Below are 18,388 nucleotides of genomic sequence, written 5' to 3' on the forward strand. Positions count from 1 at the left end.
TCCCATCGGGAGCGCTGGTCGCGCACCCGATAGAAAAATAACTTCGACAGCATCTATGACAATCAAGGTTGGTAGACTCAACTCGATTCTACGACTCGAGTGGAGCCTACTCCCATCGGGAGCACATGGATTTCATCAAGTCTTCCAGAAATATAGTTAAGTTCTTCATCGAGTAGTACAACTTGAGTCTATGCCTAAGTGCAAGCACTTACCCATAGACTCGGGGGCTACTTCCATCGGGAGCGCTGCCGCGCACCCGATAATTTCAAGAATCGTCGACATCATCTACGCTACACATGATCTACGACGTGGACCTCGCCTTGTATTATCTTCAACATTGGAGATGGTTATGCTTTGAGTTTCTACGCAAGTCTTCGACTTCCCTATAAACTCGGGGGCTACTGACATGGGCATACCCTTTGGGTAACCATTATTAGTATACCCGGCTCGGCCCAATATGGAGAAGACTCAATATGGAGAAGGCCCAACAAGGCAACCCGAAGAAGTAGTCGACTACGACTCTTGTAAAACCCTAGGCTGGTTGCATATATAAAGCTAGCCAGGGCACCCGAAATAAAAAGGCCAACGGATAGACAACATAGCCTCGCTTATGGCGGCACCCTGTAAACATACATATCATCATATAGTGGATTGCTAGCAGCACGTAGGGATCCTCCACCGAGGGGACCCGAAGCTGGGTACGTCGTGTGCCTAATCTCGTCCCCGGAATCTCCATCGTCGCCCTCTCCCGAAACCCTAGTCTACAATACGTAGGCATTGCCGAGCTGGGCCGTCTGAGCCGCGGTGAGCGTGACGAGGCTGCCGAAGGAAACGTATACGACCGAGCGCTCCGGCCTCCCGTCGAGCCAGGCCCTGCACGCCGCCGCCATCGGGACGTGCAGCTCCAAGCCGTAGGAGGCGTCGTCCGGCACGCGGTTGTCGAGGTACGCGGACGGCACGGTCGGGCCGACGGTCACGGCCCCCCACGCCGCGGCCATGTACTCCGCCTCCTCCGGCTGAAGCTCGTACAAGGAGTTTGTTAGCATAATCTTGAATCATGTATCTGCATTTGTATTTTCGTTTGCATGTAGTTTATCTAGCTAGTGAGCTGTCGGGCTTTGGACCTTCATCTGAGCGCGAAAATGGCGAGATGCCGAGCTGCCGTGCGATGCGGTCGGTAAGGTGTGATGCAATGGTGCTGTGCGATGCAGCGAGGTCGTGTGAAACGACTTGGTGCGCAAAGGTGTCGAGTTGATGGCTTGCATGAGCGTGTGGTTATCCTGGAGTGATTCTAGGAGAAGACATGGTCATAGTTAGTTAGCTAGCTTGGTGCATGTGTGGATGTTTGGCCTGGTCGTGAGAGTGGCCGGTGTGGTGTGAGTGCATGTGTTAGTGGATAGGTTAGTGCGTGAGTGCCATAAAAGTAGGATTAGTAGTTTGCTTCGGCAGTGGATGTGTGCCTATTTAAAGCGTTGTATATTATGTTTATTTGATAGCAGCAATAGAGAAGAAAACGTCGGAGCTGTGTGAGGCAGCACGACACCAAAATACTTGAGTCTCCATTGTTGTTCCTGTGTGAGTTCAGAGGTAGAAGAAAGGGGCTGCGAGATGCAGCCCCAACAGAGTTCACCAGCACGTGGTCCGCGGAGGTGAGCTCCTGGAGCTGCTTCAGCGCGAGCTCCGCGTAGACCGGGAAGTTGCTGCGCTCCTCCATCAAGTAGGTCGGGAAGTCGCGCGGCTTGAGCCCCGCCGGCAGGCCAGGGAGGTCGGCGGTGTCCTCCCCGACGGGCAGCGTCGCAAGCCCTGTCCAGGCGTGGGCGTAGGCCAGGTTGACGGAGCATGCCTGCGTGAAGAAAGCCGCGCAGGGCACGCCGTGCCGGCGGGCCACGCGCGACGCCCACGTCAACAAAGGGTCGTACACCACGACGCCCACCGGCCGGCCCTCGGCTGACTCTGAGCGGAGGAGGTGTAGGACTCCAAATTCAGAACTGATTGTTTATTACGGGCACAAATATGGAGGTGTCCATTGGGAAGCTGCTTTGCAAGCGGAAAGACATCTGCCATCTCCGCTCCAAATGTCGTAAACAAATTAAGGCCGATAGTACACAGATTGATGGTAGCTACCATAGGATCGAGATAGAAAAGGAAGACGGATGCATGGTTTACCTGCTGGATCGATCCATCGAGATCTCAACAAGACCTCGCCGCCCACAAAAGCTAGCCGTCGCGCCATGCCCTGTCTTCACCCAAATACGCGCGTCTCGGAGCAGATCGGCCTCTTCTCATGGCACGATCATGGCGTCGGCTCCCCTCTCCTCTCCTCGACAAAGTCAAAGTCTAAGTCATAGTCACACGCGCAATCCGCACGCGGTGGCTAACAACGGACTTGTACTTATAGAAAGGGAAGGCAGCTTTGAACTTTGATCAGGAAAAGAGAGGGCGGGAAGAAGATGACTTTTCGATTCTCTCATCTCTTCTCCTCTAGAATGATCACTTGATGGATGGACAGGATAACCGTGGTCTATGTGGTGTCACACGGATCGGTGACCTGGCGAGTTGTCTAGGAAACCAAACAAACGCCCCGGTAAATTAGCCATCCATTAAGAGCAACTGCAGAATCCAAGCGCTAGGAGTAATTGTCAGTGCGGCTCATTTTTGCTGGTGTTGACTTATTCTCCGGGATAACCTTCCTATAACTTCTCCGTTGAGAATGGGGGAGCGTAATATGTAGCGTTTATTAGGGGAGGCCAGCAATAAGCCTAGGCCCACTTTGCAGCCACCTCCATTTGTTTTCATGCATGCAGATCAGAACAGATTTCAAGGGAGAGAGCAGTTTTAGGAGGCCATGATGTGCGGATAACCTTCCTATAACTTCTCCGCTGAGAATGGGGGAGCAACAGGTTGTAAATCTCTTGTAATCTGTAGCGTTTATTAGGGGAGACCAGCAATAGGCCTAGACCCACTTTGCAGCCTCCTCCATTTGGTTTTCATGCATGCAGATCAAAACAGATATCTAGTGCAGATCAAAACAGATATCTAGGGAGAGCGCGATTTTAAGAGGCCATGATGTGAATCAATTGACGTTATTTATTGCGGATATAAGCTTACCTTTTTGGTGTTTTCCTAATTTTGTATTAAGCCCATTATACCGATAAGGAGAAAGCATCTCAAATAAGTAGTAAGCGCCGACAAGACTATGGTTTTCTTTTCTTTTTGGCTTAATTGTTCACCAGCCTGATATAGCCTTCCTTCCTTTAATTGTACGGAAAGTCATCAACTCAGATGAACTAAGAACCATCCATTTAACATGTACCATGTTAAGCTGAAGATACATCAAAGAAACAACAGTGTACATCAGAAATACTGTATTATTGGAGAGCTGATGATAGTTTGCATCAAGGGTTGCTCATGTAGCATTGGGAAAACAAACAGAATTTGAACATGAGGAACCACTCATACTACTACTATACTTGTGAACAACATATCGTTCAAACTAGCAACCCAGATCAACCATCATTCTAATTCCAGAGCTACAAACGTATATAGAAGTCAACCAATCCCGAGCCCCTGGTTGGCACACTCAACACGCCAGCCTCCACCGCAAATGACATACAGTTTTCCTTTTTTGCAGCTTCCAGCACAGTTTGGTTAGTTGTACCAACCAAAACAGAAATAATACTCGCCTTTTTTTGCAGCTTCCCCTAATACCCTTCATCTGCACATGTTAATAAGAATGAGATCTTTTTGTCAGTCCATAGCCTGCAACAACTGGATTAAGAAAGGTAAAACATAATCCTGACAATTCATATCAATGTCAATCTGTCTCTACACAACAGATCTCAAGGCAATAGCATAGATAGAACCTCAAGTCAATTCTCGTCAGGTTCCACACAATAAGAGTAACATGAATTAAAAATAACATAGAAAATCAATATATGTATAGCTAATCGTAACACAGCTAGATGACATCAGAAAATCAATATATGTATAGCTAATCGTAACACAGCTACATGAAAATAACTGAGTTTGGACATGAATACAAAGCACTATCTAGGCACTTCTGAGCTGCTGAGCAAGATAGGTAGTGACATATGAATGCAGTAATGGGCAGCTAGTTCGCTCTAAGATATAGTGCCAAATTGAATGAAGCAAAATCTTGTAAAGCAGCAAACACCCAGAGCACCATCTTCTAAAGCAAATACCCAAAACACTATAAGAATAGAAATGTATTTGATCATGACCGAGGAGAAATAATCGACCTTTGCCCGGACGACTTTCAAGGTCAGCAAACCAAAAATCCATCTTTCGATAACCATGACAACACCATATATCTTCTTGGCCAAAAAAACAGAATAACATAGCGACAAGATAGCAAATACCAAAAACAAAGAGTTCACATACACACGGAAGTCTACTTAACTGAAACGGGAGGATTTTGTAATGGATAGCCATACTTGCCAGGCATATCAGGTGAGTAGAATAAGCCCTTGATTTGGTCCTTGACCTGGAAGTTACAGGTCTACTTTCATCATGGTTGTATCAGTTAGTTCGTCTCGAGAATGCCGTCTTTGAGACCAGTTCTTCCGCTGCTTGATGCCATCCCTGAGACATGGAAAAAATAGACCAAAAGTTCGCTTGTTATCACACTGCACTCATAATAACCGTAACCAAAAGAGCATGCAAGATGGCCACTCACCACAATAGGAGGACATCATCTTGGGTCCGATCTCATGGCACCATCCACACTTGGACTACACTGGAATGAGGTGGACGGGGCACCACCTGGGTACAAAGAACATCCATCAAGATTACGTGTATATATGAAATTATCCTATTAGTTGAACAATCAAAACAAAGTAGCTGAACATGATGCCCATTTCTACCAATCAACACTAGTAGAGCTGATTAGAAATTTCTAAGAGTCGGCACTTAAAGCCAAGATTCCTCTACTCTTTGAACAAACAAGCAAAAAAAATGAAATCTGTTCTACGTAGACATGACCCAACAAATGGAGCAAAGCTTTACCGATGCAAAACTAGATAGATGATGCCAACCAGGCCATAGTTTTAGTACATGCACTCTCATGCATGATAACATGGTAGACAGAAACCATGAGCTCGGTTCGGTTCAGTCAAAGAAAAGTAGGCCAAGTATATTACCGAGTTTCAAATATATACTGAAGATTCATGCCAGACAATTGCAAAAATAGAGCAGGTCATTTAACTTCATGCAAACCTGGCCACTAAAGCCGCATAGCAAGCTTGACATGCCAAACTAACATAGGACAATAGAAATTCTTACTTCTCTAGATTAATTAGCAAGGTACTTGAAAGATCCATTTACAAGGTACCATGCATTAACTATGTACCATGTTACGCTCAAGATACATCCAAGAAACTATAGTATACATCAAAAATAATACTAATTGGAGAGCTGATGATAGACTGCATCAAGGGTGCTCAAGTAGCATCGGGAAAACCAACTGAATTTGGACATGACAAATCGCAACAAAGAAAGCTCGCTATACATGCACGTCACCACTCATACTACTGCATTTGTGAACAACATATCGTCTAAAGTAGCAACCCAGATCAACCATCGTTCTAATTCCAGAGCTACAAACGTATATAGAAGTCAATCACTCCCGAGCCCCTTGGTTGGCACCCTCTCCACACCAGCCTCCACCGCAGACACCATACAGTTTTCCTTTTTTGCAGCTTCCAGCACGATTTGGTAGTACTAACAAAAACAGAAATAGTACTCGGCTTTTTTTGCAGCTTCCCCTTTGTCTGCACAGGTTAAGAATAAGCTCTACTGTCCATCGCCTGCAGCAACTGGACTAAGAAAGGTGAGTAGAAAACGCTCTCGATTTGGTCCTTACCTGGAAGTTACACGTCTACTTTCATCATGGTTGTAATGGTCAGTTTGTGCTGAAAACGCCGTCCTTGCAAGGAGTTCTTGGGCTGCTGGATGCCATCCCAGAGACATGGATAAAAACACCAAAGGAGCATGCAAGATGGCCACTCAACACAATATAAGGTCAATGTCTTGGGTCAAAACACAACTAGTCCCTTTTTTTGAGTCGAGCGACTAGTACTAGGCTGTGACAAAAAGGCCTGCCCGTGAAACTCTACCCCTCTAGATCAAAAAAGCCCCCTCCCACCCAGCCTCCTATCCTCTTGTTGCCCTTCCCCTTGTGCCACCTCTCTCCTGGTCGCCTCCAATTCGCTGGCTGCGCGGGCGCCGCCGCCTCTCACGTCACTGCTGATATACTATGATGTTTACGATTATGTTGTTCATCGTCTATCACAAAATCAGGGGGTGCACAACACACAACAGTCCTATATCATGCATCAAATATTCTCACCTAGTACAAATCATATCTTTGCTGTGACCTATCAAATATTCTCACCTAGTACAACGGTACACAGCACTAAGTGACTAAGCAACAACCAATCCAGTATTTAAACTGAAGTAAAATATAAAGTGTCTCAAACAACAATTATAGGTTTGCTAGGCCCTTGGAAAACTAAACCCATGTTTATCACCATGGCATTCCCTCTAGATTCAACTAAAGGCTCTCGACAGAAGCATCTGATACTACATGCATCGTCGGTAAAACATAAAACAGTTGTCAAACAGAGAAAAAGTCCAGCGCGAAACAAAGGGGCAAGGAAATAGTAATAACCCTGAGCATGAAACTAATGCATAGTCTTGCAGCATCAGAAAGTGACAATGAAGTGTCATTTTCTTCATCACGGCTGTCATCAGTCACCTTCACCGAAAGGACATCCATCTACCAATGAAAAGCCAATACATTTGAGCATTGAGTTCAGCTTTTGACCAAGGTCAAATATCAATTAAGTGCTTCACAAAACATAAATTCACGAAACAAAATCACAAATGTTTGATTCCATCTTGTAAATTAAGATAGGAACTAGCAACTAGCAGACCACTAGAAAGAACATATCTATAACTAAACATACCTATAAGCATACTTTATTATTTATCATGATACGATGAACCACCTACATGATGACATGACCAACTACTTTGAGACAAAACATGGTGAACCCATTTATTCGTTTCTTTCTCTATCTAGCTTTCTCCATATTCATCATTTGTAGATTTTGTTGTCCATGATGATCGAGCAAATTGTGTTGGACCGTGGGTTGGATCAAGTATGTGATTTCAGGACTTGTAGGCTGAAGGCTCCATTACAGTACGGGACAGCAAGATTTCTTCAGAATGACTTCCTAATTCTAATAACAGAAGTAAAAGGAGAGCCAGGTGTAAAGCTAAACTAGGTTGGACTAGATATAAGTCTACCCTGCATATATCATCTGTATCAAAATCATGCATCTTGCCCTGATATAAGCTAGAACCAAATGTTAGCGTAACTTAACTCTAGCATTACATTACATGGTAATTCTGTTTTGGAGACAGCTATTCGATACTATAATACAAAATCTTTTATGTTTGCAAAAAGACGACCTTTTGCAGGGCGCCGTGGTGGAGGACGTCTCCGTCGAGCTGGGGCTACACGGGCTCGAGAGTGGAGAATGTACTCCAGGTCGTCCCCTTGTGCGAGTACGCACGGGTGGACCTCAACCTCTCTGCCCCCCACCGGAAACGCCACCCATCGGAGGAGGCCATCCGAGGTGGGGAACAAGGATGAATGGGGCCAGGCGGAGAAGCAGCCACCCGCGGCGCGCTCGCCGGCGGTGCTGCAGGTGGTCGCGGAGCCGTGGATCTCATCGTGCGCGGTGGAATAGAGAGAGGAAGAGGGGGCGATTGCCGGCGTCCATGGTTGTGGTGGAGGATGGGGAGATTGGAGGGGAATGCGCGCGGTGGAGTGGACTGAAGGCGGTGGGTGGAGATTGATTTGCTGTCATCTCACTCACCATCCTCTCTCGATATCTCGATCCAATGAAACGTCAGAAATAAATTGCAGTTGAAACAATTTCGGAGTTGATTGGATGCTCATTTATACCATAACCAGAAATCCTGGATTTATTTAGTACTACGAGGTTGGCCAGCAAGATTTGCTCCGATTTGTTTTCATTCACAGCGCACGATTACATGAAACGTCACGGCGGTAATTTCTGCGTGATTCTGGTTAATTGGTGTTAATTATGAGCTAGTCAATGTGCCCAAGATTTGATCCAGCCATCCTATGTACTGGATGGATGTAGTAGAGCAAATGGGCGTGATCGCATCATGCATATTTCATGCTCCATCTGGGCATCATGCTGAGGACTACAACCTCTCCATCACGACAAACTCGAACGCCGCCGTCAAGGTCCTCTTCTCGCCGATGTCGTTGTAGGGTACCGCCATGTTGACCAGAAGGCTCTCTTCTAATTCCCGCGGATTATACATGTTATTGCCACGTCGGCGTCCTTCTTCGCCAACACCACCAAATGAGCGGACAGTGCCGACACTTGTGTGTCCTCCATGATTGTGTTCCTCCTTCTCAAGACCACGATGGTCGTAGCCGCTTCATGATCGAAAATCTTCAATACCACTCCTTCCTTTCCCCGATCCGTCAACACGGCCAGCTCCACCTTCCTCCATCGTTGGTGTGCAAGAGGCTAAGTTCTTACAAGAGTTATTAAATGCAAATTTTCTCGTAGTTCATACACTAGAGGAATGGCTCGAAACACCGACGACATGCTCATACGCCGACGGCCAAAAGTCGGGGTCGTCGGCGTATGGGCTGCCAGCTAGTCCGCCAAAAGGGTCGTCGGCGTAGCGATTCCCTCGGCGTAGGAAACGCCACACCGACGGCTGTCCTCGCCCCTCAGCACATCGCGGGCTGTACATGCGGCCCACCAAAGTTTGGCCATGACAGCGATGTCAAGGTGTCAAGGCAACGCCAACGGCTGTCCTCGGCATAGCCTTCTCCCTTTTTTATATACGCCGACGGCCACCCTCGGCATAGAGGTTTAACCTTTTCCCTCCATGCCCCCCCTCCCCGTGGATCGCCTTTTTAAGTTTCATCTGAATGGTAGAAAATGATAAAAAAATTCAAAAAATCAAATTCTTCGAGATTCATGTATGACTATTGGGGGAAATTAACGGATTTGAATTTCAACTTTGTTTGCAAAAAGTTAAGAACAAAGGTAAAATGGCATTAACTTTTGCATACGATGTCGGGAAAAAAAGTATAAGATATCAAAATGATCGTGAGAAAAAGTTACATCCGAATTCCAAATGAAATATGAAGATTTTAGTTTTTGCCAGAAATTCAGGATTTTTTATTTTTTAAAAGTAAATTAATAATTGCATCCTGCATAGAGATTATTATTACTTAGCCATTTATGTTTATTTCAATAATTGTTTAATATTAAAAAGAATAAAGAGTTGTGATATCACGGTCTAGGGGTTAATAGATTGATATGGTTGTATTACCAGCAATGTTTTATGAAGAAGATGGAAGCTCAACCGGAAGAAACGAAGGCGTTAAGCGGGGTGGAGTTGTGTGAGGATGGGTGACCATAGTGAGAAGTTTGACTACGTGTGTAATTTGACATAAGATTAAGTGTAGTTAGAGTTAAAATGGTCCATGTGAGAGATTAAAAATTAAAAAAAATATTGAAAAATGTGAAGTTAACGGACGGGATGGCGTGGCCTCCGCCGAGGGTCTATACGCCGACGGCCACCGTCGCCGTATAGGGATACGCCAAGGGGCCATGTGTCTCCACCGAGGCGGACCTTCGCCGAGGAGCCACCATCGGCGTAGACTATGCCGATGGCCTTTTACGGCTACGCCGAGGGGCCATGTGTCTCCACCGAGGCGGACCTTCGCCGAGGAGCCACCGTCGGCGTAGACTATGCCGATGGCCTTTTACGGCTACGCCGAGGGCTCGGGGCCGTCGACGCAACACGCTATTCCTGTAGTGATATTAGGATAGGTTAGTCACATAGACACCCCAAAAATAGCCCAAGTTCATACAAGACTTGTGTCAGTGGTCTTCACACTATAGGTCCAGATCTTCACACGAAATATTCATGTTTATGAAGCAAGTGAAACTCCAGGATTATGTATTGGTGTTTGCTCTTTGCGCCACTATTATATACCCATATTAGGACCCTCACCCTCTTTGCAAAATAGAGGGTTTTGGACAATTCCTCGCGTGATTTTATGTCGAGGCAGTCCTTGGACCTTTGTTGGCAGTAACACATGTGTCTGGAAAGCATCGGCATCACCGCGCCCGCTTCGGGGCCACACCTCGTTGGTTCCTAAAAAGAGAAGGTGTTGTGTACCATTCGAGTCGCCTCTCCGTCCTCAACCTTCCCTTTGATGAAATCAAAGTGGAAGCATCCAATAGTGGCCAACGACCTTGGCTTTCGCAGCCACTACCTCCGCTACCATCATCGATTTGTTGTCGCCGGACATCACCGGCCGACCCCAAGTACCATCTCGAGAGAGTCAGTACGCCTTCCTTGCTCTCCATGGCCTTGCAGCAGAGCGATGCCGATGATATTTTTTTCGAGGTTCCGCCATGGCTGGTCGTGGAGCATGGAGACGCAACCATGCCCCCCCTCCCCAGGTCCATTGCGCCTTCAGGTGCCTCCACCACCGCGTCGACTGAGCGTTGTATCACCCGCGTCTTTGGGGTGCTACACCATCCGCGCCGTCGGAGGATGAGGAAGCTTTCGACAGGCACCTGTGGGCTAAGGAATATTTGGAGGGAGGAGGGGTTGGCTGGCGGCGGTCATGAAGGGAGGAGGGGGTTGGCTGGCTGGTTTTACGTGAGCCTTATAGGTGGGCTGTGACGGTGAGAATGTATGTCAATTCATTTGTAGAGTGGAATTAGTGTTTTTTTTTTTGAGAGAGAACTGATTAAAAAAATGTGTTTTTTTTTTTTGCTTCCAAAACATAATCAATCGTGCAAGGAAGAATTGTAGTAGTACGGAGTAGGTAGAGAAATGGAATCGGAGAAAAAAACAAACAAATGAATGGTGACGTACGTCTTCCCCGCCCACGCATCGTCCTAATTACGCGAACGTCGTATTTGCAGTTTGCATTTATATATCTATATCTATACCTAATAATAAAGGAGCTAAGGTTTCTGCCAAAATTTTCGTCCAACAAATTTTTGGACCGTTTTGCCCTCCCACCAAATCGCATAATACATCCAAATGCCATGGTACCGGTTGGCTATTTTTACTCCCACCGCCGCCATCGCTCGCGCTCGCTCCAGGCCGCACGCCTACCGCCGCCGGTTCAGCCTCTGTTCGCCTCGCCCTCCTCCTGGCTCCGGATCTCCGCTCGACCCCCGCATCCACGTCCACTGCCCACGTCGCTCCGGTTGACTGCTGCTGCGCGCGCCCACCAGGCCATGCCAGGAGACGCTTGCCTGCCTCCACTCGTCCCCCCGCGCGCCTCCCACCGGAATCCACTCAGAACACGCGCCCACGGAAATACCTTAGCAGTTGATTTGTTCCACGGAAATCAATTGGACCAATACCGAGATTGATTTGGCTTTTCTGAATGTTTAAGTATCGACCGATTGATTTGCTCCTTATCTGGTCAGATTGGTCCAAGCTATAGATCAAAATCGAGTTTTCAGACATCGGCGACCACATCGGGGCGGACAGAAGGTTATAACTCCGGTGCCACCAGATCTATCCTGGCCACCACGACCTGCCACTAGGAAACCACCAGCAAACATCGTCCGGGCGAGGGTGAGGCCTGGCTCAGATCGCCGGCGCGGCGGCCGCACTGGTCGTGGGTGTGAGATTTCATCCTATTCGCGTCCCCAGCGTTGGAGCAGCGTAACAGATCCGTCAGGTTGCCCAAGTTCCTGGTCTACCGACACTAGCATGGCTCATGGATTTGGGTGTTTCTTTCGATTTGTTTCTTCGTGGATTGGTCATGGATTCTCATCCTTTCAAAACTGAAAAGAGAAGATATAAGGGATGGCCGCATGAAGAACTGAATTTTGCGTGTGCTTGTACTGTGAGCGTAAACTACAATTTCTGGAACCGGACAGATCTTTTTCAGTCATTTATACTTCTACTCTACTTTTGGATTAATTGTTTCCTTAGAGACCTTTGAATTTCGTCACAGAAGATGCATACAGACCGGAACTTCAGCTATCTCACTCCGTGCCATGGTCACGTTGTTGTGCTACCGTGGCCATGTTCTTCTTCGCAAGATTTTGCACTGGAGCCTGGCTTTGGATTAATCTGCATTAGCTTATGATACTGAATTGTCTCCTACCACACTGAATCTTACAATGAAGAAGACTGAAGAATTTTTGTTGCATGCCTCAGGATTTGTACTTAAAATCATAGATGACATTGCCTAGGTGCTGATTTCTTAGTATATGTAAGTGATGTTAGTAATTTCTGAAAAGCATTGGTGTTGCGATCTCCAATTCCAATGTAGTTTTCCGTTGCTGGTAGTACAGCCTTTGTATATCGTTAGTTCATGGTTATCCTAAAATTACATTGCCGTGTTTCTACAGTGTAAAACTTGAAATAATTATAATCAGACATATCAATTGATTCTGTCATATTGTCATATTCAGTAGTGTGTCAATTGTTTGTCTGAAGAAGTACCTGCCATTGCCAAAATTGCTTTCTCTCAGACATTTGCAGAATCCAGGAAATCTCCACAAATAGCCATTTGAATGTCTTCATATGGAACCAAATAAACACCTTGCAGGCCAAGACAAGGGCTGACATCCACTACATGGGACAAAGCACAAAACATATAGTCTACAAAGATGTCTTGGTTTAAAGGTTTGTTTACATATATAATTTTTTGTAATTATGCAGCAGAAAATTCACTAACGTCACATTTGGTTTATTTCAAAGCCACATGATGGATTACAGAATGAAGACAACTAATTATCAGCAAGTTCATACCTGCTGGTGGTCTGCTGCATATATTTCTTCACTAGCAACTAACAAGGTATATTCTTTTTATTTTCATTCTCAACTGTACTAAATAATATATTGCTGTTGTATCATCTTAGGAAATATACTTTGTTTTCACTACATTGTTTACCAAATTTGTGTTGAATTGGGACGAACTATGCTTGGCTGATCTTACAATTTCCTTTCTGACCGTGATTGCTCTTACAGTATGGGAATCACTGTACATATGACAACATTAATATTCTAAGCGCTCAAACGCACAGTTTCGAAGAACTGTGTGGACAGTAGTGACATACTCCCTCCTTGCCATAATGTAGAGCATATAATATTTTTAAAAAGTCAAACGATGCCAACTTTGACCAAGTTTTTTGATAAAAATATCTACATCTACCATACCAAATATATACCATATGAAAGTATACATCATGAGAAATCTAATGGTATTGATTCGATATTCTAGATGGTGATATTTTTTCCTAAATACTTGATCAAACTTTACATCGTTTGACTTTTAAAAGTTCTAATACGCACTAATTTTGGTAAGGAGGGAGTACTAATTAGCACACTGGTTTTAGATGTGTTGGAGTAGAAGAATTGCGGGCCAAACAAACAATTGAATGACATATGAGGAGGGATAAAGTTTAAGGGAAAAAAGATAGGCGAGGCCGAGGGTCGGTAGCGTTAGCAGTATATATATGGGGATTTCTTTGTTGCGTCAGCCATGTTGGAGGAATATGGCAAGGTTTTTTTAGTATTTCAAGTGCAGTGGCGGGTCACCTAACTGCAAAGCGTAAAGCTGGTTGGTTTCCATATGCAAAAAAAAAAATTAACTCCCGATGCAACGCATGGGCACTTTTGCTAGTAAGTATATATGTGTGCATGGCTGCATGCGCGCGCGCGCGTGGGCTGCTAATTAATTAAGGCTGGATTCCGAAACAATCGATGATAAAGTGGGCTCCGCGTCCAACTGACGATCGAGGCTGGATCGTTTTTGCCAGCTCGCGTCCTTTATTTGTCCTACTCCGTAATTTGATTTTGAATAGCCGCACGCACGTGCGTGGTTGAATCGCGTCGCGTCGCACCTGAAAGTCACAACCGACCGATGCGGGTTGTCGCCAACGCGACACGACTCCTCGAACCAGACGGGAGGCGACGCGCGCGACACGGTGTGCATGTGCATGCGGTTGCGGGGATTCATTCAGCACTAGCTAGCGATGGCAACCAGAGAGATCAGGAGGCGCTGTTGGTTGGGAACTGGATGGGTTCTGATTGACTTTTTTACCACCGGAGGGAGCCAAACGAAACGTCAAAAATAAATTGCAGTTGAAACAATCTCGGACTTGATTGGAGGCTCATTTATACCATACCAACCAGAAATCGTGGATTTATTTAGCACTACGAGGTTGGCCAGCAAGATTTGCTCGGATTTGTTTTGATTCACAGGCAGCGCAGGATTACATGAAACGTCACGGCGGTAATTGCTGCGTGATTCTGGTTAGTGTTAATTATGAGCTAGTCAATGTTTCCAAGATTTGATCCAGCCATCCTAAATATGTACTCTGTCACCAGCTAAATTACGTCGCAAGTAACATGAAGGGACTAGGCGTGCATTCGTGTGCGACTAGTCCAAAAAGCAGTGATTGATGCACTTGACCAGCTAGGTACGTACTAGATCGGTTGGCGTGTACTAGTAGAGCAAGTGGGCGCGATCGCATCATGCATATTTTATGCTCCATCTCAATGCGTGGGCATCATGCTCAGGACTACGACCTCTCCATCCCGACAAACTCGAATGCCGCCGTAAAAAACTTCTGCGTTTCATTGGTAGAACCCAAGTTACGGCAGCTCCGGATGAAGGGAGAATAGGGATATTAAGAAGAGGGTTTCCCAAGCATCTAAAACCCCAATCCCTTTTGGGGGCCAAATACCTCCGATCTCTACCGTAGGTGCCAAAGAAGAATGAGAAGAAGCCCAAAAAAAAGCAAAAAGGAACATAACCTCCGAGACTATGAAGAGAATAGAACCATATCGAGGTCCTAATTCTCGCCAATGTCGTGTAGGGTACATCCATGTTGACTAGAAGGCTCTCTTCTAATTCCTGCAGATTATACATGTTATTGCCACGTCGGCGTCCTTATTTAAATACGTCGACGGCCACCCTCGGCATAGAGGTTGAACTTTTTTTCCCTCCACGCACCCCCTCTCCGTGGATCGCCTTTTTAAGTTTCAACGGATGGGATGGCTTGGAGACGCAACCATGTTCCCCTAGGTCCATTGCGCCTTTGGGTCCCTCCACCACCATGTTCACGGAGCGTTGTATCCCCGCGTCTCTTGGGTGCTACAACATCCGCACCGCCGGATGATGAGGAAGCTTTCGACGGGCACCCGTGGGTTGAGGAATATTTGGAGGGAGGAGGGGTTGGTCGGCGGGCAAGGCGGGGCTGGACGTGGCGTGGTGTTGAGGCCAATAGTGGTTGGTTTTTGATTTGGTTTTAGATATATAAGTTTTTTTTATTGGTTGACATGTAGGACCTAGTTTAGGTGAGGAAATTTCGGCGTGGTCAATTCATTTCTAGAGTGGAATTAGTGTTTTTTTTAGAGAACTGATAAAAAAATGTGGTTTTTTTTTTTGCTTCCAAAACGAAAGAATTGTAGTAGTAATACATTACGGAGTGGGTAGAAATGGAATCGGAGGGGAAAAAAAGCAAACAAAATAATGGTGACGTCTTCCCCGCCCACTCATGGTTGTGCTTTTTTTTTATTGATTGAAACCAAAAATCCCCGCCCACGCATGCATCCTCCTAATTACGCGCAAGGATGCATATGAGCGAACGTACTAGTATTTGCAGTTTGCATTTATTTATACGTATATATGTGTGCATGCGAGAGCGAAGCAGCAGAGACGACATTGGTATAAACGTGCAATTAAGCCCGGATTCCGAAACGATCGATCGTAGCTAAGTAAGCTGGATGGTTTTTGCCAGCTCGCGTCCTTTAATCCTCTTTGAATTTGAATAGCACGCACGCACGTGCAGAGCCAAGAAGCAGCAAGCGAATCGCGTCGCACGCACCAGTGACCACGCGGAAGATGTACATCGAGTTTCCACAGATCGACGTGACGTGACGCAGGCGAACGAATCGCGTCGACGGACGGACCCGGGACTCACAAGTCACAAGACGGTCAGTGCGACGCGACACGACACGGTGGTGCGGTTGCGGGGATTCATTCAGCACTAGCTAGCCTTGGCAACCAGAGATCAGCCCATGGAAGGCATCCTCCGACATGCATGGACACACGTACGCCATAGACTCACCTGCTTGAGCAAAGCAAAACTTAGCAGCCAAGGAGCCATCTCGATCCTTTGGGAAAGCGCATGCAGCAACTGATTCTTGCCACATCAACCCGGGTTGGTGCACAGATCGAGGAGCACCGACGGTGGCAGCTGGCACCGCGCGCTTCCGACGCAAAAATCCAAAATTCACCAAGCTTATGTACGTTGAGCTCCTGAAGGTTGGCGAGGGATAGGGAACGGAACCAGGCATCGATATATACGGGTGGCCAACGTTTTATTGGCATCATGGTAGACGTCGGTGGGGTGGTCGTACACGAACCGTCGGGCGGGACCCTTGTGGTCGGATCGAGAGGATCTTCGAGACGAGACTGAGGCGGTACGTGGAACTCGCTTCGGCACAGCCACTCGGTGGCTTGCTTGGAGGTTGAGAGGCGCCGAGCGCCACAGCGGCGCGGGCGATGGCCTGCGTGCGTGCACCGTCCTTGGTGGGGAGGAGCGAGACGATGGTGCGGAGGATGTCATCAGGGAGGTTGCTGATGAGGTCGCCGCCGCGGACACCATGCCGTGCCCGTTTCCGCCTCGTCCTGCGCGTGGCGGCTCCATCATCGGATGTGCGTCTGTTGTTGGGTGTGGCAGCAGTAGCCTTCTTCTTCGGCTTCTTCACCGCTGCGTTGTTGGTCGACTTGGCCACCTTCTTCTCCGCCTTCATATCAGGCAGGCGGCCGGCCGGGGAAGTGAGATTTGAGCCGCGGCACGGTGGTGTGGCTGCGGGGATTCAGCACTAGCTAGCGATGGCGAGGGGCTTGGGTGTTGCTCGGATTGGAAACGTACGAAACGCGGGCGTCACGATGGCACGTCATATGTACGTACATGGTATTCCTACTAGCTGCATGGGATTTTTCAATGAAAGTACGTACCTCCGGAAGGCTTGGCCCTGCATACACTTTATCTTCTTGTTGGCACGGTGAGGTTTTTCTTCTTTTAGCCCGTGGCGAGGCGGTCGACCCATCACCATCTGCAGCCGCAGCCCAGTTTTGAGGGGGGTTACCAGGCGACTGGTTTTGGCGGCGGTGACGGCGGCGCGTGGGCATGATCGGTCGGCTGATCCGGCGCCGGCAGCAACGAGAGATCGACAGGAGGCACTCGAGGCCATCGAGCTTAGAGGTGGCCGAAGAGAGATTAAGGCCATCTCCAACGGGGCGACCCATCCCACGCCTGCGCGTCCGGATGGGTCGAATTGGACAAATCCGTGTCCCAACGCACGGACGCATCAAAAAAACGGATGGCCGCGTCGTCCGGGACGACCCATAGGCCATAGCTGGCCCAAATCTGGCCTGGTTTGTGTGGTCGTGGACACCGAGGGTTGGCCTCTCGCGTCCTCCCCTGGCCCACGTGTCAGCCTCCCGAACCACAGCCACTTCACTCTAGTCCCAAACATAGAGGATGGCCGACGAAGTTGCTGCCGCCACCACCATCGGAGACGAGGCCGAGCTCGCCGCCGTTGTCGCTCCTGTCGCTGAGGAGGTCCCGGTCGTTCCAGTGGTCGCGTAGCCCGCGGCGGCAACGAAGAAGGCGAGGCCTGACCTCCCTGCGAAGCATAGGCAAGTGGAGAACAAGAAGCATGTCGAGCGGCGCAGGGTGCTCGATCAACGGAAGAGGGAGGCCACCGTCGCAGAGGATCGGCAGAGGGCGACCGAGTAGCTCCAACTCCTCTGAACGTTGGGTACCAGCACGGCGCGTACGAAATGATCGCGTTGGCAGGGCGGTTCTTGTACCACCACAGGACGGGGTCACTGGGTGTGGGCGAGTCCATAACGGGATCGTCACCTTCGTCTATTGACCTCACAGGGAGCAGTAATCAAGGAACTTGCAAAAAAAACTAATGTGGAAGATGGAGATGCGGGGGATCGAACCCCGTGCCTCTCGCATGCAAAGCGAGCGCTCTACCATTTGAGCTACATCCCCTGATACAGTAATTATCTCTAATTTATGTTCTAATTCTCGTTTAATTCCTAATTTAGTGACAAACGATCGACACAAGGTGCCATAGATTCGAAAGCATTCAAACGGTCGCGGGAGTGGTCAAGCAAGGTCCAAGGGGAAAAGCAGAGCTGCACGGGCTGCCATGGCAGAGACCCGTTGCGTGTCGACACCTCATTGCGTCTCCCTCCTGCCACTGCGAGCGCACCCACTCCCACTCC

General features: G+C 47.7%; 1 non-coding gene across 1 annotated transcript; it reads right to left on the minus strand.

The window, feature by feature from the left end:
- Nucleotides 1-18,079: 18,079 nt before the first annotated feature.
- On the minus strand, nt 18,080-18,152 carry TRNAA-UGC. The gene has a single exon. It is a non-coding gene; the product is annotated as a tRNA-Ala (tRNA).
- Nucleotides 18,153-18,388: the final 236 nt, after the last annotated feature.

This window comes from Lolium rigidum, chromosome 5, assembly GCF_022539505.1.
Source record: "Lolium rigidum isolate FL_2022 chromosome 5, APGP_CSIRO_Lrig_0.1, whole genome shotgun sequence".
Lineage (NCBI taxonomy): Eukaryota > Viridiplantae > Streptophyta > Magnoliopsida > Poales > Poaceae > Lolium > Lolium rigidum.